Genomic DNA, 26,407 nt, shown 5'->3' on the forward strand with positions numbered 1-26,407 from the left:
GTGTAATTAGTATCGTATTGAGTCAGACCAAGATATCTACGCAGCGATTTTACAGCACAGACGTGCAAGTGTTCTTTTAGTCGTCAAATTTCTATGAAATTATGACGTTTACATAACACTTGCACGTCTGTGGTACTTACTGATACCTTTTTTCAATTATGTTTGAATTTTGTTATGCAGCATTCATTTTGAAACTTCCTTCGTTATTAGGTGGTGATTGTCCCATAATATTCAAAATGAGCTTTGAACTTGAATTCAATTCATTGGACGTTAGATCATGGGTTTGAATTTAAGTGTGTCTTTATATCAATTTAAAGGCTTCCTAGCCTAGTGGGTAGTGACCCTGCTCACGAAGAAAGATGTCCCGAATTCGAATCCCAGTGTAAGGGCATTTATTTATTTGTTTATTTGTTGTTTATCGTTATCTGTGTTACCTACATATGTCTCTAAGTATGTATTTATCTATATAAGACAAGTATGTATATCGTCGCCTAGTACCCGTAGTACAAGCTTTGCTTAGTTTGGGGCTAGATCGATTTGTGTAAGATTGTCCCCAAATATTTATTATTAATTTATTATCAACTAGTTTTTATTGTTTAAAACATTCTGACAACCCTAATGGCGAGACGCACCTTCATTTGTCCTAATTCAAATCAATATGGAAGTCAATTGATGTCGCATCAATTCGCGGATTCGGGCCAACCTTGAAACTCCCAATTGTAATCGCTAATTTATTACGGTCGTTAACTGTGAGTAATGATTCGTTTTTGCAATTAGGCTGTTAATGCTATATGCTTTGATACTGAATTAGGTAGGCTCGAAGTGAGGAAGATTATATATGCCGCATGCGAAGGCATATACAATTTCCGTCATACAGCAAGAGTTCTCGTATTTGATGTGGATGTACTTCGCTCAAACACAGTCGGAAAGGAAGAGTTTTGATCCTTTTGCTACCGAACTTCTGTGAGTAAAGTACCTATATGTGTACAAACGCAAGAGACAAGGGATGAGAGAGCTTTTAGACGGCCTTACCTGATAGACGGTCTCCGCCACATTGACCTTTAAGGTCACACATGTCGTTTATTAAACAATAAATTTTATTTTTAATAAATGTTATGAATTGAGAACCTTACATGCAATAAAGATATAATCTCACGAGCTTTTAAAAATATGATTTCAACTTAATTCTATTTTATTAAACCTTTAAGACATTCGAATTACTGATGACCTGGTGGGCGGTTGAGTACCTAACGTGACTTTAACCTGTTAAGTGTATTGGCTACGTACCTAGTCATAATTGACAAACATAACGCTGCTTATTCAAGATGACTAATCATTTGTTTTAATACAACTTATTTGTAGATTCTCTTACAATTAGGTAGCTTCCTACAATGCTTTTTTGATCAAATAAAAAAAATGTCCATTGTATGAATACGGCGCCAAAATGGCTGCCACTCAGCGTGATTCCATTTAGTTTGAGTAAATAATCAATCGACTAATCAATCAACGAGGCAATCAATCAAGGTTTAACCGATGGCGAAGCACTTTGAATCAATTGTTCATGGCTGCAGCGTGAAATTACCCTGAGCGTTAGAAATGCTCACAAAAAACTAAACAACTAGCTTATTTTGTAGTATACCTTAGGTTTATTTTTGTGTAATTTCGTTTTATTATTTTATTAACTATTAAAGATCACTTCTTTGTTACAGTGTGTTATTTTTATCCATAATTTTATTGAAATATCGTTTTTATTTAGATAGCTACTATCTACATATAGGCACAGAATAAATAATAGTACTACCATACAGAAAGGAAACTTCCTACAAAGCCGAAATTTGACAGCGATTCAGGGCCGAATCATGCTGTTCCTTTCTAATGTATTAAATTATTCCTTTCGGCTATTTAGAGTTGTCATAATTCATGTAATTATCTTATCTGTGGTTGTGCACGCAAAGGGATGTCAAGTTGTGCCAACTCTAATAATTGCTCGGAGCAATGCCGAGCCGAACGGAGCCGAGAAAGCCCGAACGCTCTAGTTTCCTCCCCCTGATATAGGTAGATCTGGTATCTATTCAGTAGTTTTTAGGCTTTAGATGTATTCATTACCTTTTGTAACACACATTAGTTGTTAAAAGATAAGTGTTGTTGGATTATTGTTTAATCATATGTCTACAAAATACCTAAGATCTATTGCACAAGACAATATTTTCTAACACACCTATACAAACTTCGTTAACTACTTTTGATAAGTACAATGTGTGCGTGACTTTTCATACCGTGTAGATATTAAGCAACCCCTGTTATTTCATATCCGCGGGTGAATAATACGAGTAATAACACTAATAACTTGTCATAATATCGTTGGATTATTGCATATTATCCTATTATTAAGTATACAATTATAAATTAAACCTTGGCACAAACAGATTACAATCCATTTCGTAAGAAGTACTACCCTAAACGGACTTACGAAATAATTTATAAAAAAATACTAAGTATAGATATACCTTCCTACTCCCCGAATTTTAATAATTATGCAAACTTAAAAACCACCTTAATACACTCATAATAAAGTATCTTTCAGCCAGAAACGAAATAAATGCAATAAATCAAAATTTGCTTCCAATGTTTATGCAACGGGCTCCAGACATTTTTCAGTTTGACGTATTTTTGTTTTGACTGCGACGCAGCTGCCACTGAGTATTTTTAAATACATTGCACTTTTACATGTGTTCTTTTATAGCATTTCTATACTTTATCACCTATTTGCTTATACGTTTGAATCGTCTATTTAAAAAGAGTAATAGTAAAACCATCGCTTACCATAAAAAAAACGCTGTATCATAAAAAAAAACATTATTATGTTATTTCCTTCATAGACCTTACAATTAATAATTACAGCGAAAGTTGCCAAATATACTCTGGCGAACCCATTTTGTCAGTAGAACAGGGCGCGAAATTCAAATTTTCTATGGGAAGTCAACCCTTTACCAACCTTTATTTTCTACTAACAACTTCTTCTTCTTCTTCTACTAACAAAGTGAGTGTGTCAGAGTATACATTGAAACATTTGAAACATGTCTTTAGAATTTCTATGGTAACAAAGATGTTATATTTGGCCACTTTGGCTGTCACTAATTCTTTGGCACTTATCGGGGATCGAACCCACGACCCCTGGTCTGGAAGCCAGTCTTACCGCTACCATAATCTCAGTCTATATGACTGTATAAAAATAACTGTATTTTGTACGCTTAATAAAAATTATGAACATGTCAAATACAAATTAAAACTCATAATTTAAGCCAATCCAAACGACAATATAAGGGTATAAGTTATCTTTGTACAAATTAATGAGCCACTTCGAACCATTGTCTTAACTGAAGCCCATAAAGGACATAAACAACAACATTGTTTTCAAAAGAGCATAACAATGAAACCTCTCATATTTGTTAGTGCATTTTTCTTTTGATCTGAACATTGAACGAGCCCACATCTTTCACACTTTGTTAGCTCCGGGAATGTATGGGGTTGGACTTTGTTGGGACATGGGATGGGATTTAGCGGGAGCGATTGGCGGATATTATAAAAATGGAATGAAAATAAAAAATAATAAAAAAGTGGCTATAAAAGGTATTATCGATGGAGTGCCTTACATAACAAATCATAAAAATTATTTTAAAAATGCAATAGAAACATTGCTACTGATTAAAAAAAAAACCAGACAGGTGCGAGCCGAACTCGCCCACCGAGGGTACCGTACTTTTTAGTATTTGTTGTTATAGCGGCAATAGAAATACATTATCTGTGAAAATTTCAACTGTCTAACTATCACGGTTCATGAGATACAGCCTGGTGACAGACGGACAGACGGACGGACAGTGGAGTCTTAGTCATATGGTCCCATTTTACCCACCTTTATAACTTTTTTATTTACTTAGGTGTCAAACCAGTAAAATTATGATTAAATGTTGATGTTAGTTAGTGTATTACCTACTCGTATTACCATTGACGAATTACGGTTTTAAAATTAAATTTGTTTGTTTTATTTTATTTTTTTATTTAAATACACAATAAGAAATACACAGAATAATTCTTTTTACATATTTTTTCGCCAAACTGCTTGACAGTTTGTTGGGGAACGGGTTTTATATAGGTAACTTGTTTTTTTCGACCAATTCTACTGCTGCTAGACTAATTATGTTGAGCTATATATACTAGTTTGATACCGAAACATTAAACTTAGTACTGAAATTTCTTCACGGCAAATAATTTAAATTGCAAGAGATTATAAAAAAAAAACATAATGGCAACTTTTTTTAAGTTCATATCGCTGCCGCTTACAAAAAGTACCACAAGCAAACGAATGTTTTTTACAGCATATTTTAACACACCTCTATGACATCTATGGCACTATATTTACGGACTGATTTAGATTTTGAAAGTCAAATTAAGTTTTTTAGGGGTAATCTGTCAACGCTGTCAAATCGTTTACGGCCAATGAGTCTTGTTAAAACGAAGGGTAAAAATAAGGGCGGCTGAGCGGAAATAATTTACTATTTTGAGGTGAAAATATTGTGGTTTTAAGGTAATTAAACAGACTAAAAGGGTATTAAAAGCCCTTTAAACTGTGTTATATGGCAATTAATTCGATAGATGTATTTTAATGTTACATAATTCTATTATTATGGGGACAATGTATTTTTTTTACCGGCAACCAAAAAAAGCGGCCAAGTGCGAGTCGGACTCGCCCATGAAGGGTTCCGTACCATTTATGACGTATTAAAAAAACTACTTGCTAGATCTGGTTCAAACCAATTTTCGTTGGAAGTTTGCATGGTAATGTATATCATATATTTTTTTTAGATTTTTCATTCCGTTATTTTAGAAGTTACAGGGGGGGGGACACACTTTTTTTCACTTTGGAAGTGTCTCTCGCGCAAACTATTCAGTTTAGAAAAAAATGATATTAGAAACCTAAATATCATTTTTGAAGACCTATCCTTAGATACCCCACACGTATGGGTTTGATGAAAAAAAAATTTTTTTTAATTTTTATGACGTATTAAAAAAAAACTACTTACTAGATCTCGTTCGAACCAATTTTCGGTGGAAGTTTGCATGGCAATGTATATCATATATTTTTTTTAGATTTTTCATTCTGTTATTTTAGAAGTTACGGGGGGGGGGACACCTTTTTACCACTTTGGAAGTGTCTCTCGCGCAAACTTTTCAGTTTAGAAAAAAATGATATTAGAAACCTCAATATCATTTTTAAAGACCTATCCATAGATACCCCACACGTATGAGTTTGATGAAAAAAGATTTTTTGAGTTTCAGTTCTAAGTATGGGGAACCCCCAAAATTTATTGTTTTTTTTTTCTATTTTTGTTTAAACATCATAATGCGGTTCATAGAATACATCTACTTACCAAGTTTGAACAGTAGAGCTTTTATAGTTTCGGAAAAAAGTGGCTGTGACAGAATCGGACAGACAGACGGACATGACGAATCTATAAGGGTTCCGTTTTTTGCCATTTGGCTACGGAACCCTAATAAGGAGTTTCGAACTGCCTTTTAAATTTTATGCCAGAAATACGTCGTTTGCGCACATATTGTGTACTCGAAGCCTAAACTGAACTAAAATGAAAAAAAATCCGGGCAAGTGCTAAACGGACTCGCCCACCGAGGGTTCCGTACTTTTTAGTATTTGTTGTTATAGCGGCAACACAAATACATCATCTGTGAAAATTTCAACCGTCACTATTATGGTTCATGAGATGCAGTCTGATGACAGACGGGTAGACGGACGGACAGCGGAGTCTTAGTAATAGGGCCCCCTAAAATTTAGGAATACATGGAACACATAAAAACAATGTGTTCCATATAAGCCTAAACTGGCTAATAGGTAATTTAGGTGTCGTTTTATATTATGTGTATCGTGAAATCGTATAGGTTATGTATACGTGATAAGGTCAGATATGATTATCCGAGTGGGACTAATTTTATATTTTATTTATTTAGTTTTTATTTTTGTTTCGAGAAATGTTACTCGTTCCTCTTTCTGTACGACGTAAATACCTAAATACCTTTTCTTTATACTTAGCGCTAATAAATAAAATATAAAAATTTCAAAGGCAAATTAAAATAATAAGTTAGAAATTACGAATTTATTTCGTAACATGCTTCATAATACAAAATGCTTAATCATTATAAGGGGCGACATTATACGACCACAAAGAAGGGTCTTTCCAATAATTATCAATGCTAATAAGTCGATATATCATATTGTCGATGTTACAAGAACCCTATATAAACAAATAAATGTAATTTATACACTATTTACTTAAATATAAGATACAATTTTCATTGCAAATGAGGCCTTCGTTTACATATATCGCGATTATTACACTGGTGCACCGCACGCCGCTCTGTTGTGTGAACGAGACAGTACTATGCATGTTGTGTAGCGAGCTCCCGCTCGCACACCGGAGCGGCTAGCGGATCCGCATCCAACGTGAAGATTGTGTATAAAATTTTGTGTCATTCTTAGGAAAAAGGAACCTTCTTGATTATCGATTAAGTACCCCCTGGCATACGTGAAATTAGAAATCATCCTTATTGACAACTGAAGAACCGAACCGAAGAATATTTTTCTAAGAACGTGACATTTCTCTGCACTCCCCTATTCTAGTTCTCAGGGTAGGTTAGGGTAGGTGCATTTTTTGTAAAGCAAAGTAACCCCATGTAGGGTGATAAGTGCGTTTTGTGGAATTGTATGCTGATTCATGTTTCAAGAATGCAGTGCGTGACTGACATATCGTATGAACACACGGGGTGATAATTATAACATTGTTAAACGTTACATTATTATTCTCTTTATTTATTTTCCTTCTTAGGTCAGGATTTTTACATTAAGCATATACAAGTAAAATATCAAAAAATACGTAAAAAATAATAAAAAATAATTATATTTACATTATAAAAAAACCTAACCTAGGGCAAAGATACGCCAATAATATAAGCCAATTAAGTAACTCAGTAAATAATAAGTACAAGTAGGTAATTGTGCTTTCGTATTGTAATTAATATAAAATCCACAAATTGAAACGAATTAATTTAATTTACCTACAAACCACTATCCTCTATTAAATTAATCTATATTGCGGTTAACCAACGGGAAACAAATTTGTAGTAAATTTTAAGGAAAATCCTATTGTATCGATCTGCATAGGTAATTTTGAAATTTATAGTAATTTTTGTCTTTAATTAACTGGCATAAAATTTATAAGGAGGCCTTTGCCCAGCAGTGGGACACAATGTAGGCTATTAAAAATTTTTTTTTATTAAAAGTAAATAATTTTTTTCTGTATTTAATATTTTTCTTAGGCTATGTACGAATTAAAATTAATTACTTTTATTATAATACCGCTAGCCTATTCAACGGAAATTCCTTTGTTATCGGTCAAGGTAATTATAGATTTTTTTTTATTTATGAATTACATTAACTGGATGAAAAGGATAAATTTTCCTGATAAGTAATTAATAATAGTTAGCGCGTACAGTAAAAGTGAGGTACTTCTTTCAGCTGCTTTAGAATGAGAATACTGATACGTCGTGCGACGAAGCCGCCAGCTCTTCGGTCACCAGTTACGTCAGGGATTTCTGCAAAAAACTAGTTTCAACGCCAATTAACATAAACCAAACATTAAATATCTTAAATAAATAAATGTTGGATAATCTTACACAATTCATTCAAGTCCCACAGTATGCTCAATAATATATTTATTTTGATTTAGAATTTTGTTAAAATAACAACACAACGTCTACATTTAAATAATGTCTCTTCTTACTGTAACGAACGTGACATTGCAATTTCCAACACTCGGTTAATGTTTGGTTTGTGTCAATTGGGCAACATTAAATGGCAATGTACGGTTTAGTGGGCATATGTTGGCTTAAAGCCATATGGGGAGAACAATTTAATAGGCAACCGCCAACGATTAAGAATCACAAAAACTTAGCCGCCACCATACAGTCGAGGCTACGCTCCCATTTTGAAACAACATGCTAAAATAACATGAAAATTAAAGTGTCATTTATATGTTACTTTGATTTTCATATAGGAAAATATATATCTATGTCTGATGTTCGTTTTCGTTGGTAGAAATATTAGCACTTCTCTGAAAATTAGTTCAATGCCAAATTATTGTACCTAGTAATTACATATTTTGAGCCATTCTTGGTACCTTCCTTTTTCGGTACCCAAGTTTTGTCGTGGGTAAATTTAAATTTGGGTTGTAGAGGCAACTTTTAAAGCACACTATGGACAATTACCCAAATATATTTTATTCGAATAATGTAAATGCAAATGAAACTCTATTGTCGCACATAAATCGATACCCACCAAATAAATGTCACAGACGGACACTCCACCCCTGTCACAACAGCCCCTAACATCCCCTAGGACTAATTGGCAGGGGTAGCTATCTTTATTTTTATTGCCATCTATTGACAACTATATTGATTAGATATGGGTTGCGTACCCCTGGATGAGTCTAGTGGAATTGATGGTCATGGAAATGGTGATGGTGAAAAGTTGTAGGTAAACACCGTGGGGCTGTATGCTGCCTTTTATCTAAACAAAAATAGTAATTTTATCAAAATAATTGAAAAAAATATAGTATTTCCCGGGAAAATGGTAAAAAATAGGACACCGATTTGAGGCAAATTGCGGCGTTTAAAAATCCAAGTCGCATATCGGTGACATTAATATACCCCTTTCTTTAGTGATGAAAATATAGTATTTGTCGTACAATACATATTGTTTTTGGATAATTTAAAATACAATTGTATACAATATAGTACGATACTATATTTATTTTATTTTATATTATAGTACGGCAATCCTAGCTGTGGTGGTCCAAAACAAAGTTTGAGTCGAATGTTTCATAAACATAAGTCGTTAGATAATTTATTGAATAACAGGATACTTTGCGGAAATCCATGTCAATTAAAATGAACACTAACCATGTTGGTATTTTACATATTTGTTGCTGTAAAAGGAGGTCCCAAACCGTTATGTGAGTAGTTTATATAAATTATGCTCGTTTTGGCGAGCTAGTTTCAAACTGATCCTGGGTTAAAATCCTGACTGAGTTATTAGGAAAGTAGCAACTAGAATCTGCCTATTTTAAATAATACCAGTTTCCCGTCTGGCTTGAAATAATAGATGGAATATTTATTTTAAAGAATGTCTGTAAAGCTGGCCATACACACCAGGGTATGCCTGCGCAGTTTTGCCTGTACAGGTAAAGCTGTATAGAAAATTGCACAGTCGAATGCCACACATGCTCCGTTTTACCTGTGCAGTTGATAAAACTGCGCAGGCATACCCTAGTGTGTATGGCCAGCTTTGCTAATCTAGACTTTAGGTATCCTCTCTGGCCTCGGGCATTTTTACAATGCGCTAAGCACTAAGATAAGAAGTAAGAAGTCGAGAATAATGTCTTGCCATTTACATACATTGTATAATTTGCATCGAATACTACGCTTACTCCTCTCAACAGACGCATCACATAACCACAGAAAAAAAAAACATTTAACACATTGAAAACAAAAAAGCATCACCGGCTTAGCATAAACAGTCATAAATGTGTAATTCTTTCCCACGCATGTTCACAGTTATCCCTTTCCAACTTATCAGCTTATTAGGAATGAGAAAGAGAAAAATTAATAAGTATAGTAGCATGCAGTGTAAGTCATTCATACTAATTTAGGATGTTTAACTCGTTTTTATCATTTAAACATCATGCGGGTGAATTTGGTAGCTTTGGTAATTTTTGACCACTTAACGTATGGGGGACTTTCGGTTGGTTACGTTGTAGTCATACTAATTTTTAGGAGACGAAATTATCATATTTAATATTCTGTTCGCTGAGAATTCGGTGGGTTTTATGTGTGTTTATAAACACGGTGTGTAATGTCTAAAGGACAAGATTATGCAATGTGTAAAACCAAAGGATTTTAATATGTAGGTAACTACATTTTTAACAACAAAACTCGAAGATATCTTGGAATAAGGGAATTCTTTTGGAATGATTTTTAGCGAAAGGAAGAAAGAAAAGGAACACTTAAGAGGAAACTACACGGGATCGCTCACGATACCCAAGCCAAATTGCGACTATCTTTGCAATCTTTAATATTACATCGATGAATCTTTACTGGATATGAGTTTTTTAACGAAGCTCAATAGAGTTCATTACGGACCTACTACTTATAAACTACTTAGGGAATTACTATAGTCTAGCAAATTGATTATGTCAGTAGAAAAAGTATCAAATTTTGCGTCTACATTCGTCTTTTTCTACTGGGAAAATAGTTTTCTAGACTATATGAAATATCCCTCAGTGGATACATACATCAGCATTCAGCAGCCCCTAATCGAATTAAACTTACCTGCAGTAATAATAAAACTTATCTGGACACTACAGCATCCGTTCTATTCGAGATAAAACTGTTTATTTCGCATTACTACGAAACACCGGATTAACTTACCAAAAGATCTCACATGCATCATCTTTCATTCAATCGTGAACCTTACGTGGGACGTTCTAGAGTCTGTTTTTAAATGTTATGTTTATGCATCTTTGGATTACTTTCACAAGATGCGACGCATCCTGGCCTTTCTTTAGAATTTAAGTCTTCATAGTTAAGTATTAGGGTTTCTTACAGAACCGCATGGTATTGTGACTTAGGTACACTGGGATAATGCGTTATTTTATCTTATAGTAAATAAGAGTTGCTTATGGTCATGTTTCGTTGAAAGGATGTATCTAATGTGCTGAGATTCGTCGGCATGTTTGAAATACTACCCGTTGAAAGATAAAGCGTCTACCAGAAGAGTACCTAAGTAAGACAGGGAGGTATAGGAGAATTCTATGAAATTTTCTACCGTTGTCCCGTACCAATGGGAAATTTCAGAAGGCTTGCAGGTATAGGAGTTTCTTTTTCTGTGACAAATGGTCAAATCATTCCCAGAAGTCTTCGCTTTTAATCGCTAATAAAAAAAATCTAACTGACGAAATAAAAGGTATCCTACATTTTACTCTTATCATTAGTGTATCATCTGTATCAGCCGAAAGCTGCATACTACTAAGGGCATACCGCCAACATCGAAAACTCAAAAAACGTTGTTCTGCCTTTCCCCGATTTTTTTATGTTAGCGGTAGACCCTTTGGGCTTTCTACTTCCACTTGTCATACAAGGTGTCATATTGAAAACTTTTACTGAGGGTTATCATCAGAGTGATTGCTAAATAAAATTAGCATCTAAATAAAATCGTACATTATACTTGAATGTAACAAAATATTGATTAAGTTTAGTAATATTAGTAAAACCAAGTATTACGTAAGTCACAAATGCCACATGTCATTTCCATATTTATGTCAATGAGCAATGCTTACTTGTATCCGAACAGCTTACTGGGAATTCAACCTTATTTACTACTGTTTTAGGTTTAAATATGTATCTATTTGTTTAGAATCGGCAGTGCTTTAAGTGTCCACTTGCCGACAGAGAGGTTAAGGACGTGTGGCGCAAGTGACAAAACAAATCATAAGTTTTTTATGCATATTATGAATATCTTATAATACAAATGATGTAAAGGGCTACTAATTGCAAAAGCAGCAGAAGATAGAGTGAGACTAAACCAACTCTGCATGGCATTTGTAATTACAAAGTATGGCAATGTAATCATTAATGTTAAATCTCTATGAAAGTACGACGGTTTCGATCGGACACTTTGTTCTGTTCAAGTTTATGCAAATTCATATTCCTATTTATTATTAATAATAATGTACACATACATTACACGTCAATACTATAATGAGTAAATAATAATTACATACATACTTATTTAATTTAGAATGTTTAGATTTAGTGATGAACAATTTTTAAACAGTTTTTTTTATTCAGGCATAATACGTAAAAAGATAGAAGGAAACTAAATAAGAAAGAAGATTTTCACAATGTAAAGGAAATATCAATAAATAGACATCAATATAATTTTACTCTATCTTATTCTCGAATACTTACTTGTTTTACAAAAAAGGAACTGGTCACTATTGTATTTCGTCCCAAAAGTTCTTCAAAGGGCCAAGCGTTTGACCTCCACTTTAGTACATCTAACGGTACCTATAACTTATTTCCATTTACTTTACTAAAGTAGTTTAGTTAATAGTTGAAGATGCATAGAGTACCGTTGACACAAAAAAGTACTTAACGCTTGTATTGTACCTTCGCATAATGTCTCTTCTTAAAGCTTGTTACCGTCGTTAGACATAACGTTACTTTAAATAAATATTATATAATTATATAAGGGCAATGTGGGGAAGACCGGCATATTTGTAAAAAAAATGTTGGGAAGATCGTTACAGGACAACAACTCTCGTACTTGAATACGTACTTCAGTTCAGACACATTAAATTTAGTCAGAAAGAGAGAGCTTCTATAAGTTGTCTTCAAGATTTGTAAACAATGTTTCTGTCATATAATTAGCACGTGGAGGGTAAAATAAAAACCAGTCTCAAAGCAGCGCTCGTCTTTAACTTACGTCCCCTGTGCCCTTGCATACTGAACAGTTTCGACCACTTTAGTTTTATTTATTTTTTATTCCACGACGGTGGCAAACAAGCATACGGCCCGCCTGATGGTAAGCAGTCACCGTAGCCTATGGACGCCTGCAACACCAGAGGCATAACATGCGCGTTGCCGACCCTTTAAAAACCTGTACACTCCTTTTTTGAAGAACCCCATACCAACCCTTCGGGAAAACCTCGGCAGGAAGCTCATTCCACAGCCGAAGCGTTCGCGGGAGGAAATTCCACTTGTCACACTTACCTAAAAATACGTTAACAGTCAAATTAATAATGACTTATAATAGTTATAACGGCTGAATAACGTTTTAAATTATCTTATTTTTGTTTCAGGTAAAGGATTTACTAAGAAACGTCGAAAATCCTCACCATACCTACAGAGTAACAAAGTTTGTATTATTTTATTAACCCTGCCTTATTTGATTTCTACTATACAGTAATACAGTAATTATAATAACTTCTCAATGTCAATAAATATATTGAACCCTTATGAAAACAATACATAGTAATACGTAATCTATCTTGATCGAGGACCAATTCTGTGGCCCTAGTGAAAAAGGGTACAAGTCTCTGGCAGTTTAGGTGTATAAGGGCATAAGTGTTACATGGAACTTACACCCCTTTACACCTGCGCTGCCAGAGACTTGTACCCTTTTTCACTAGGGCCACAGAATTGTCCTGAGTATTTAGAACCCAATGTAAACACGATAAGAACTAAAATCACAATGTGTCACAGTATAAAAATTTCCGCCCTAAATTAACACCTTATTATGCCGTTAGAAAAATGTATGATGAACCTTAACTACTTGTTGTTAAGGGCGATTTTTCTTAATTTTTTTGTTGAACAATTACAGTGAACTATAATAGCAGGATATCTATAATCTATTGCCACGTGTCGATTGGCAATTAAAAACAAAAGACGGTCAAGTGTGCGAATTCCTTTTTTTATTTTGCACTTTATGAGGAAAGTTTTATGGTTGAGTTTCCACTGGCATTGTGGATGGACGTGATGCGTTTTGGGTTTGAGCTTTTGATATGTGGGTGCAATTTAGTTTTGCTATATTTGACAAGTATAAATATTTGGTGATAGATCTATGCGGGTTCTTGAGTAATGACCATTTTGTATTACAAAATCGAAATATATTAAGGAAATTAACTGTTTTTCTTTATAAACCGCGATCAATTTATCGGCTCTGTGCGCTGTAGACCTTGCCAACCCGCATGACTCCGCCATTTTGAATAATTTCAAAATACTGAATCGAAAAAAAAATCGTCGAACCTGCTCACAGAATTTAAAGACAATAGGTTGAGAATTGCGACCTGTAGAGGAGAACATTTTTGCGCAAACTGAATCGGAGACCTTTGCTAACTCTTATACTACTTATATAAACACAATACAGTCAACATCACAAATCACAAGAATCATGGTACACGTTGCCAAATTGACCAAGTTATCTTCAAATCGTATATTTTTGTCTATATATAAACGTAAACAACCTTATACTTAATAAGTTTAATAACCTAGGTAGTTAAAGCAAAATTCTAAAGGTTACGGAAAACGCTTAAAGAAATAGATACCTAACAATCATAGAAAAATAAAACTCGATAAAAATACTTGGTTGTTGTTGAATAGTAACTACATTATTATTGTCTTCCATGACGAATTTTAAAAAGGTGATCATTGATCAATAACAATCGTCTTCTCACAGTACATTTATATCAGTATCTTGACTACGCATATGAACAAATAGTAAGTTATAGCCGGTCAAACAACTTTGTCAGTAGAAAAAGGAACGAAATTAAAAAGTTCTATGGGATGATAACCCTTCGCGCCTACCTACATCTTTTAAATTTGCCGCTTTTTTCTACTGACGGAAATGGCTTGATAGACTATAGTTGTCATCTTAGCATATATAGATTTAAATTATATGATACCAGCGGTGGCAGCATGGTTGCATTTTTATCATTTGTCACTATGCCTGTCACTTTCGCACTTACATACCTATTAGAACGTGACAGGCATGGTGACAGGCGATAAAAATGCGACCGTGCTTAGCCCGCTGGTCATTTTGTATTTAATTTGTATAATTTAATTGAACTTACCGTAATTAAATAATTGGTTGTTGCTTAACAACAAAATCGTCACAATATGATGAGTAGGTATTGTTTACAATATTTTCAACATTTTCTTGATCTTACTAATAAAGTAATGGTGTTTCTACATTTTTAGATATCATGTTAATTATGTTATTAAGCATATTATTTTGTAATGTTATCCGCTCCATGTTTTAACAATGTGCATAATTAATTATAATTATGAAAATTTACGAATGTAGTTATTAAAAGTACTATGTAGGTGGCGTACGCTTACGTCATGCTATAATAATATTTTGTAACTAATTAATATCACTATCCTTTAATTTCGGCATGCGCAAATTAATTTAAACGAAGAAGGCCCTGCTTTTGGCCCGGAAGCTATCAAAATAATAAAATTACATATAAGTGGTAGGCAACGCGTATGTGACAAGTTTAGATTCGAATTTGCATTGTGTCTATACAATCTAAATCTATATGCCTTGCATTAGTTTGCCTCTGGTTTAAAAAAAAGATAATATAACATGTTTAAAATATACGTACATATTTATATTGAGTCAAGCTACTGGCAATATCTTCTTTATAAAATAATGAGTCAGCCATGTTTTCCGTAAAGAAAACCTAGTTACCTACTGGTTGACTAGTGACCTTGCGGCTACACACCGCGTTCCGTGACATCATGATCATGGGTGATGATAGCTGATGATAGCACGATGCACGATCAAAGACAGGCAGCGGTATTCAAACTTTTTAAATCGTATCTTGATTTTTCGATATGATACGTCCATATCGCCTGCGCTTATAATATTCGTGAAAGCAAGATGCACTATAATGTCCATGAATCTAGTATTAAGTATGAATTGGGCATGAGTGGTGGGGGAAACTGACAGAAAGGGATAGTCTTATGTATGTTTCAGCAGGAGTAGCAGAGAAAGCGTTATTATTGTTTGTCCTTGTCACAATCTCACATTTTTTTTGAGTCCCCACCGTAAATGTAGTATGGTTCATGGTGGGTAGCAAATAACCCGACCAAATTACGCATGGCGTATGTTCTGTCCCTCACGCCCGCGAATAAAAATCAAAACAATACTCGTATTTAAAAGTTCAAATGCTATTTTTTATTCATATATATTTATCAAATTTAAAGCTCTCCTTATTCAATCATGAATCATGAGCGGGTATTTAGGGTTCTCAAGGTCGGCAAATCTTAAGTGGCTCCTTAGTTGCTTATGTCCATAGGGACGATGACCGCTTCCCATCAGGCGGCTCGTTTGCTGACTATACTATAACATAAAAAAAACATAAAATTGATATAGCATCTAACAGTTATGTCAACAAATGAGCAAACTTATCTTGTTAGTATCCAATGGTAATCTTGTTGGTTTTTGGTAGTATAGGCAATTTTACATTAAATGGGAAGCAAAGCTTAGGTATGGGTATTTAAGAGAGGTATGGGTATTGTGAATGTCATCTCGGTTTGTGTGGTAGGGCACAGCACAGCGCTTGTCATTCCAGATCTAGAGCAGAGCCCAACAGGGGAAGTACCTTACAGAAAACCGCAGCCAAATAACACTAGACCCTACTCATAGTGTTGTGTTCCTGCCTGCCGCATGTAGCGTTCATAGGCTACGGAGACTGCTTACCATCAGGCGGGCCGTATGCTTGTTTGCCACAGACGTAGTATTAAAAAAAAGCTCTACATGTATAGGAATAAGACTAAAATCAGTTTGTAAGTAAATTTAACTGGGCAGCATCAAAAAATTGTTTAATAGTTGATTACCTATGCATACTAAGTATAGATGTTTGCAATAACGCTTTTTTCATTTTCCAGTGCATGCTTATTTTTTTATGATTACAGATCTGGTCTGGGACAAGTAGGTGTCCTAGTCTAGTACCTGTGTATATTTAATTGTAAATATAAGTCACGTACACTCATTTCCGCAGAAACTGGATGCGTAGAATTAACAACAATTAGCGACATGACTCGCATCGCTCCACGCGTGCGAAATGTCATATCACGTGTCAGTAATGTACGTTTTATATATTTTACAAGTACAGTCGCCATCAGATATATTGGAGCGGCCGTGGTGCTCACAAATATTATCAAGACGCTAGAGTGCACGTTCAGATATTTTTGAGCACCTTGGCCGTTCCGATATATCTGATGGCGACTGTACTTGTAGGCGTGCGAGACCATGCATGATGACATTGATGACTCCAAATAATATGGTCAATATTAGTAAAAGTGGCCGCCATTTATAATTTTTAACTTATGATACGACTGCATTGAAAATTGGAAACTTAGGGCTTTACACATTGATTCGTATTTAGTGCCAATTCACACGTTTGCTACTTGCCTTTACCATACAATTTATAAGCAAATATTCTCGAAAGTAAACTTTCGCGAGACATATTCTAAAATATTTAGATACCACGATTACACTCATTTGAACTCTTCGTCGATATTGGCGACAATGTTTCGAACCCATCGGGGATCTTTGTTCAGGCTTGAGTGCTGGCGTCGGCGCGCCTGCTAGCATACCTATATTGTTAGTGGTAAAACTAGAAAAAAAAACTAAAAGCAATTAATAGCATCAGTTCATATTGTGTTACTAATTATTGCGTTTTGTTTTGTAAATTATGTACCTATTACACTGAACTAATATTATTTCACATTTCATAACAAAATGATTGCAAATTAAATATGACTAGAACTATTGCAATAAAAATCAGTAATTGCAATTATTTCAGCCGTTTTAAAAAGCTTGTTTCAGCACTAGTTTCATGATTTGTTCAGTCCTTTTGTATGTAACCTGCCAATTACTTGAGAACGCGGAACCAGACAGACATTAATGTAATGATCATTGAAGTTGATTTGCTGACAATAACATTGTATATCTATATGTATATATGTAAAAATATGTATGACTCATTAATCGATGACTCGGTTAGTATGTTTATTATAATTAATTCACTTTATTCCTAAGAAAACATGGTTAAGATGTGGTTATGACATAATGCATTTCTTTGACGACCGGTTTGGCCTAGTGGGTAGTGACCCTGCCTACGAAGCTGATGGTCCCGGGTTCAAATCCTGGTAAGGGCATTTATTCGTGTGATGAGCATGGATATTTGTTCCTGAGTCATGGGTGTTTTCTATGTATTTAAGTATTTATAAATATTTATATATTATATATATCGTTGTCTAAGTACCCTCAATACAAGCCTTATTGAGCTTACTGTGGGACTTAGTCAATTTGTGTAATAATGTCCTATAATATTTATATTATTTATTTATATTTTATTTATTTCTTAAAGGTTAGTCAATATTTTCTAGGTTTCTTGGTACAAATCAAGATACCTTGTTACTTATAGACATGTTTAGTATACAACTTGTTACACCAGCCACTGAAAGTATGATGGGTACACGTTGTATAGGTCATACTGAGCAACTTTTACTAAGAGACCAGTCCCGAAATCGCAATAAAAAATCGACTATGCCAGCCAAAATATATAAGAGTAAATTTTTTTTTTCGCGATTTCTGGGTTAGTCCCATTAGTAAAAGTTGCCCACTATGAGCTGTACAACGTATACCCACCCCAACTTCAGTGGCCCAATTAACATTAGGCGCCTGTTTTAACATGATGACAACACTGAAAACTCACCGTACATTGCTGGTGCAATAAGTAAACATTGATATATACTCGTATCTCTTCTCTTCTCAGCGTATACTCTTGTCAGATTAGTCGAGGTCATTGCGGTCGTTGTACGGCTTTTGTCATTGTTTCCCGCCATGCTTCTCTATTTCTCCTCTCTCTCTTCTCTATTGGTGACCCGGTGAGAGCTTTCACTTGGTCGGTCCATCGCATTGAGGGCCGCAATCTGGGTCTTGTGATCATCCACTCTGCCCCGAAAACCAGCCTCTCCATGGTCTTCACTGCGCGTAACGTTACCGTAGTAGCTAAGGATGCGAGAGTGAACGATTTCTGAAAGTCTTTGTGTAACCTTGAGCTCCTGGAGAATTGATATATTAGTGGGACGCTGAGTCTAAGATATCCGCAGCATCCTTTATCTTTACTGATAAAAAAAGACAAAAGAGCAAGCAGTCTCAGCAAAGCACGTGCTGTATGTTACCACGTTATGATATACATTTATATCATAAGAAAATCACCCACTACCCACGGGATAATATAGACAGTGGGTGGTTTCTTTCCAAGTTCGCATGACAGTAAGCGGTAACACTGGGTTACATAAATTGGCTCTACAGTTTAAAGTAGGTACACCAATAAAATCCATGTTTTACTACTTTACACTCATTTCAACTACTTATAATTACACTCTTAAAGTGCTAGTAACACGGTTGCTTTTCATTTAACACTTTTATGGTACTTGGGACCTTTTAAAATTAGATTTATGCCTTTGCACCCGATGTAGCCGGTGACAAATATAGTAAAAACAGTGTATACGGACGGTCGCCACCCTACTGAAACGAAAGGCATTTATAATAATCATGACATTAAATTTAGACGGGGGATTTCAGGGTTGCTACTCCTTAATTTTAATTTTGTGTCACGAAATTAATAACAATGATCTGAATGCTGATCTTTCTATAGATAACTAATTTTTAATAACAAAACATACGTTACAATATTACTAACTAATTTTTAGATAACAATTACAAATCCTTGGGAAATTCCAAAAAGTAGTTCATTTCACAGCAAAAACCTACAATTTTATGTAGGTTAAAAAGGTGCAGACTGCATATTATTTCATTAAGTTGATACAATGGAAATTGGAACTCTGTATGTTGTTTCTGAAATTTAAACGTCCTAGTGCTCAACATCTTGATTCCCAATAGATGACATCCTTCAGTAACCTCTATCAATGATATTATATACGTGAGAAACACAAACAATACTTCCATATTTTTTTCTATACTTACAAATACAAAGAAATTTGTTATTTATTATTAATTTTCGCATTCCATTCATCTCTGTTATACTCGTTAATAAACATAAGCTTGTCTCTTTCTCTTTCAGTGTGTGGGAACTTGGTTAGCACATGCACATTTCTCGTTTGCCTAGGCACGACTTAAAACAACTTGTACAATTTGTACAAGGTAAGCGCTTCAATTTTGGAACCTATTACCAATCTTTAGTTATAATATAATCGACTTCTTTAGAAGACCGACTGGACGCCCCAGGTACCGCTGGAGAGACGAAGTGCCAAAAGACCTATTAGCGAACTGCGCTGTCGGCTGGACAGAAACGGCTTTGGACAGAGAAGCATGGCGATCTTTGGTGTTGGAGGCCAAGATCCACTTCGGTTCGCTGCGCCACAGCAGTAAGTAAGTCTATAGAAAATGGCATAAGTTTCAAAATGACATGTAATGGGACCGTGCCTATAACTCAACAACTTTTGGTGGCAACCCTAGGCACATGAAGTAAGCTAAAATAAAACAGTCAGTGTATTAGAATATCACTTCCTTTTCTCAGAGTCTTGTTCCTTTTTCGAACCGATAGATGCTATTTCCAAACATACCAATGTCAAGTATGTCAGTTTCCAATTTGTCAGAAGATTATTCGTTTGCACTTGGCTGGTTTTTAAAAAGGTGAATTTTGAAATTTTTGCACTGAATTTATGCCATATTTTAGACCCAAAAAAAACAATTTTTATACTCAGACTAAGTATAGATATTTATCTTAAGACCTACTTGTATTCTTGAATTGAAACTAAGTTTAAGTGCGTTGTTAGTGCTGTTATAATATTATAATAATTATTCAGCCTAGATACGTCCCACTGCTGGGCACAGGACTCCTCTCATGTGCGAGAGGGCTCGGGCTATAGTCCCCACGCTAGCCCAATGCGGATTGAGGACTTCACATACACCTTTGAATTTCTTCGCAGATGTATGCAGGTTTCCTCACGATGTTTTCCTTCACCGAATAGCTAGTGGTAAATATCAAATGATATTTCGTACATAAGTTCTGAAAAACTCATTGGTACGAGCCAGGATTTGAACCCGCGACCTCCGGATTGAAAGTCAGACGTCATATCCACTCGGCCACCACCCCTTCTAGTGCTGTTACAAGCTTTTATTTAAATTGCCCTGTTAGTACTAGTTTATGTTAGTTTTTTAGTGTCAAATCTTGGAAGCTAAAAACCAACTTTCCGATTTCCGACCGATTTAGCATACATATGTAAATCGGATGACAATGCAATATTCTTATATGTAGCTGATCTGTTGGAAACAGGAGGTGGCCATGGGAACTCTGTGATAAAACAACGCAGTCTAATTGTGTTAGGGGTTTTTGGGATTGTACCGATGGGTATTAGATGCCCGTAGAAAGTAAAGTACAGTCAGTGATAATGGCTTGTACCAAAAATGTTTATTTTTCCAAAATCTTATTTTAAATGTTAATTTGTACTGTACAGTCAGCATCAAAAGTAGCGGATCAAATTACGCGTCTAAAGTATCTACTATTATTTAATAGCTTAACACATTCACCGCTTAGCTACGTTCGTAGTGCTACGTCGTACCCGATAATATGAATTTCCCGTTATGTAGCGAAAATGCTTCGTAGAGGTAAAACGAAAACGTATTGTGATCAGCGCTGAATGGGTTATCAAAAAGAGACATGCATCTAAGTAAATGTAGAGTAATTAATGATTTGTCAATCGTTAACGCTCTGTAGCGAACGAAACGCTAATGTCTCTACCGCACTAATACGGAAGAGTGACAGAGACTACGCTACGATACGGAGCGTTAACGAGTGGCATGTTGGTTAAGCATCCTGTAGAGATTTGTCTCTATTATAACGACCGGTCTGGCCTAGTGGGTAGTGACCCTGCCTATGAAGCTGATGGTCCCGAGTTCGAATCCCGGTTAAGGCATTTATTTGTGATGAACACAGATATATGTTCCAAAGTCATGGATGTTTTCTATCTACATATCTGTGGCCCTAATGAAAAAGGGTACAATTCTCTGGCAGTTTAGGTGTATAAGGGCATAAGTGTTACGTGGAACTTACACCCCTTTACACCTGCGCTGCCAGAGACTTGTACCTTTTTTCACTAGGGCCACAGATATATAGGTATGTATGTATCTATATACGTATGTATATCGTCGCCTAAAGTACCCATAGTACAAGCTTTGCTTAGTTTGGGGCTATGTCGATCTGTCTAAGATTGTCCCTAAATATTTATTTATTTATTTGAACAAGTATTATATGATGGCAGATACTGGTACGTTGTTTCATGATGACCATGGGATGGTTATGGCTCCTCTACATGATGGCCCAGCGTTGGACCAGCGAGATCGCCATGCGATGGTTGAGAGCACGCACTATGGGATGGGCCACGTGTAGATGCGTCCGCACTATCGCTGGCCCACTACTATAAGGGAGAAGTAGAACCGCGAGCCGGAAGGGATAGACCTCGTAAGACTTTCTCTGATCAAATCGGGGAAAACCTGAAGAAATGCCAGGTCAGAGCAATCTAAACCGGCGAGCGTATATGAGGAATGTTATGAAAGTGAAGGAAGCGAAAGAGGTATGTCAGGATCGTAGTAAGTGGAAATCCGTGGTCTCTATCTACCCCTCCGCGAAATAGGCGTGATTGTATGTATGTATGGATTAATGTTTTTTTCGAGCTTAACCCGCGGAGCTACGTGCCGGGGTCCACTGAATCAGGCCGTGCCTCGTGCATGCTCAACCGTGTGAGAACAGGAATCGGCCACTGTGCATACCTCCGGAAAAAATGGGGATGGAAAAACACAACTGACAAAATACGATGGCCCAGTGGAAGATTAAAAACCATAACGAGTGCAGCCATTACATACTTGGAAAAATGTAGATTTAGATTATAAACTAATAGTTAATCAATGTACAGTGTAATAATTCTTCTTCTTTATTTGCCATGCCCTAACGGACGTCGGCGTCCACCTTTGCCATCTCTCTTCTGCTCTTGGCCATTCTTGCCAGTATGGCTGCGTTATTCACGTTCGTCCATAGTGTAGTAGGTAATTGCCATAAGATAAATAAATAAAATGTTTTTTCAGTATATTTAGATTTTCATTATATGTATTTCTATGATACAAAATGCCAACGTCCACTAAGTTTATTCAAAGGCATATTTACCATAGTTAAGTTTGTTGTTGTTACTTAACTGTGTTTGGCGACCGGTCTGGCTTAGTGGGTAGTGACCCTGCATATGAAGCTGATGGTCCCGGGTTAAAATCCTGGTAAGAGCATATATTTGTGTGATGAACACGGATATTTTTTTCTGAGTCATGGGTGTTTTCTATGTATTTAAGTATTTATCATTATATATTATATACAATATATATCGTTGTCTAGGTACATACAACATAAGCCTTATTGAGCTTACTGTGGGACTTAGTCAATTTGTGTAATAATGTCCAATAATATTATTTTTTACTTAGCTCCGTAGTTCTGGAATTGTAGACTACGGAGACTGTTTACCATCACACGGGCCGTATGCTTGTTTGCCACCGACGTAGTATAAAAAAGTATGTCAAATAATGCTCAGCCAGCAATCTTTTACTTCCCGGCCCTCGAAATAATGTATTTATTAACATACTGTCACAAGAAAGTATCAAGACACCTGCTATTATGACCTACTACATTATTTAAAAAGATATACGAATTCCCATCAACGAAGATAGATAGGCGTGTCAACATTAAGATTGATGATCGAAACAGTGATTAACTTGCAACCGAAATTAATTTAAATATAACCGGTAAATTCGACTAGTGTCGATCTTAAGGAAAAGGGACCGTGTAATGTAACGTTAAGAGGGAAGAATAGCTTTTCGAATCTAACGAAATAACGGCATTTTTTCTATGAAATTCTATTTCGGGAGAAAACGTTTTCCACTAAGTCTTAATAAATCACTTTGATTTTGATGTCGATCGCTTCAGCATAATATATTCTAGGTTTATAGTGATAACCGATGATGAGGCTTTCGCGTGTGCCGCCTACAATTGGTATTGAATATGGTCAGATCACTATTGGGATCGTGCACGACGGCAGCACTGCTTAGCGTTCGGGGAGCTGTCAAATAATGAGCTCAACAAAATAAAGATTATTCCTGTTTACTATAATACAGTTACTAATGTGCGGAATCTTTTCGTTTTTAGGCTTCCGTCCAAAGGGTCAAACGGGACCCTCTTACTGAGACTTCGCTGTCCGTCCGTCTGTCCGTCCGTCTGTCACCAGGCTGTATCTCACGAACCGTGACAGTTGAAATTTTCACAGATGATGTATTTCTGTTGCCGCTATAACATTAAATACTAAAAACAGAATAAAATAAATATTTAAGGGAGGCTCCCATAGAAGAAACATAATTTTTTTGCCGTTTTTATAAATAATGGTACGGAACCTTTCGTGCGCGAGTCCGACTCGCATTTGGCCGGTTTTTAATTTTTGAAGAGATTTTTGGATTTTGGTAGGAATCGTATACAAAATTATCGTATTAACCCATTACCGCCCATTGTAACCACTTGGGTACACCTAGGATACGACCTTACGACTGATTTGATTTTCTACTGTAACTCTACCTAACAGCATTCGAAAAATGGTGGGTTCCCAAAAGTGGGCGTGGGCGATAATGGGCTAAGCGGGTAATACTGTAATTGTATTACTGTATTGTTTATAAACGCTCGAACACTAGGTCCTTTTTCGGAGAACTACACATACATACCTTCTATGCTTAGTTATGTATTCTTTTCTTGTTACTTTAAAAAGTAAGGTAACCAGTTAGATTCGATGTTTTAATTACTAATAGATTGAATACCGTTAATAAAATCGAAGTTATGCGAAGTTTTGATGGAATTTGTATTTAACGATTATACTTTTGCTCAACTTGAGGTTATAATTATAAGGCCTTCCTCCCATGTTTAAATGTGCATATTAATTTTAATGGAATTCCAATCAAACTGTGTCATAAGGTTATGTTTTAGAAGAAAAATAAAGACTTAAAATAATTACGTCATTCTGCGGGTATTCAAATATAATCAGCTGTTGTATTGTATTTTATTTTACAGTACATATGGTGCTACCTTCCCGCACTAGTGCGAAAATTAGCATATTACGAGTATGTTACTGCGTCGAACATTTAAAGGGTCATATGTACTGTAAAACGTTGTACTATTATACACGTATTAATACTTATTATTACATGTATATAGTAAAATACAATACAACTTGAGCTCTTAAGGCCCAATGTCCTATTTTAAGGACAAAAAATAAGTTTGCTGTCATAAATCAAATTTTCCAGCCGGCCATTTTGAAATAAGTACATGTTCTAGTAGTATAATTACTATAATCAGTATAACGGCATTAGATCATTATTATTCTAGTCCTAGAAATAGATAGGTAATTAGGTACGATTAAAGATCAAGGCGAAGTCAAGTGATAGGGCTGTGATAAGTGTAAATATACTACACTATATCTAGCATAAGATAGAGTATTTAAACTGTGTGGCTACCACCAGTTCGGCACTGACATAAACTCTATCGGGAACGTAACTTACTTTCTATCCATCTCGCTTGTACTCGCATATAAGTGCGAGCGAGATGTATAGAAAGTAAGTTACGTTCTCGATAGCGTATATGTCAGTTTTGACACTGTCAGTGACTCATGGTACGGGTACTGATAACTAAAAAATGCCTCTATAATGGAACAGTCACCAGTAATGGGATGGTATAGACAAATCCCGTAAAATAAGTATTTGCCATCAGTTTTTAAACACTGGCCATTACCATAAACAGGAGCCATAGGGCTGCTTAAGTTTGATGTTTCATTGATATTTCTTTGTTTTAAAATTAATGGCGCAATACATCCCATGACTGGATCAAAAAAAATAGTTGTTATTTGTTAATAATATTGAAACCAATTACAGTTTCATTCAAAACATAAAGGACGAATAGGACGTTCAACTTTTAACGCATAAAGTGGTAGACATTTTACAGGAGCCGAAAAAATATCAAAATACTCCAAATTTTCTTTTAAATGTCCCATGACTGGTGCCGTTAACGTATAAACTAAGCTAACTCTGCATTTTGAATGACAAAATGTGGGGCTCCACTATAAACGACATATGTTCGTTTTGAAGATCACCATAGATAAATAAGTAAGCATAGAGTGCTCACTCCATACATCAGTTTTCTTACAAAAATGCTTATTATTTTCGTAGTCGACATCTAGCGTCAGGTATTTTCGATATGGTGCTGTTACACTTCCCATAGCCTTGTGAATAATTTGAAACTGCCCATACCAAATATACGTTAATTACAAAACCACGATATTCCATTTCATACTTACCAGATTTTGCAAATGTGTTTTTACATTTTGAGCTTTAATGTATCACGTTAAAGTATAACTTTGTTTAACATCATTTATGTTCTCTGTTTGGCAATATGATTATTGTGGTCATGCAAAATATTGGAGAAATATCGGCAGAAACCCTTTTGCTCACACAGAAAAGATAATTTATCTTTTCTGTGTGAGCAACATATTCTTGTTTATTGTGTAAGTATATTGACAGTACAACATACTACGATTACATACCTATACCAAGGAATATACAGGGTGGCCGAAAGTAGGGTTGGAAAGGAATATGTTTCTTAGTTTTACA

At 35.4% G+C, this 26,407-nt stretch overlaps 1 protein-coding gene across 1 annotated transcript in view; it reads left to right on the forward strand.

Annotated features, from left to right (window-relative positions):
* LOC133531176 (vascular cell adhesion protein 1-like) overlaps positions 1-26,407 on the forward strand; it is a 217,729-nt gene that overhangs the window by 44,816 nt on the left and 146,506 nt on the right. The window lies entirely within an intron of this gene.

Source organism: Cydia pomonella, chromosome 24 (genome assembly GCF_033807575.1).
Source record: "Cydia pomonella isolate Wapato2018A chromosome 24, ilCydPomo1, whole genome shotgun sequence".
Lineage (NCBI taxonomy): Eukaryota > Metazoa > Arthropoda > Insecta > Lepidoptera > Tortricidae > Cydia > Cydia pomonella.